Below are 204 nucleotides of genomic sequence, written 5' to 3'. Positions count from 1 at the left end.
CCCCGTCCGCGTCCACGACCACGTCCGCGTCCACGACCTCGACCAGCCATAGCATCCTCTGTAACCATCTGCACTACCATGAACAGAAGGCTAAGCAACAATTTCCAATACAACACAGAAACATAAACTCACCGTGGAATCACACAGTCGGCTCGAAGAAGATGTTCTAGGACTCCATGCCACACACAATTGACTAACTCACAT

The sequence above is a fragment of the Camelina sativa genome, chromosome 9 (genome assembly GCF_000633955.1).
Source record: "Camelina sativa cultivar DH55 chromosome 9, Cs, whole genome shotgun sequence".
NCBI classification, from domain to species: domain Eukaryota; kingdom Viridiplantae; phylum Streptophyta; class Magnoliopsida; order Brassicales; family Brassicaceae; genus Camelina; species Camelina sativa.
This window is presented reverse-complemented; position numbering follows the sequence as displayed.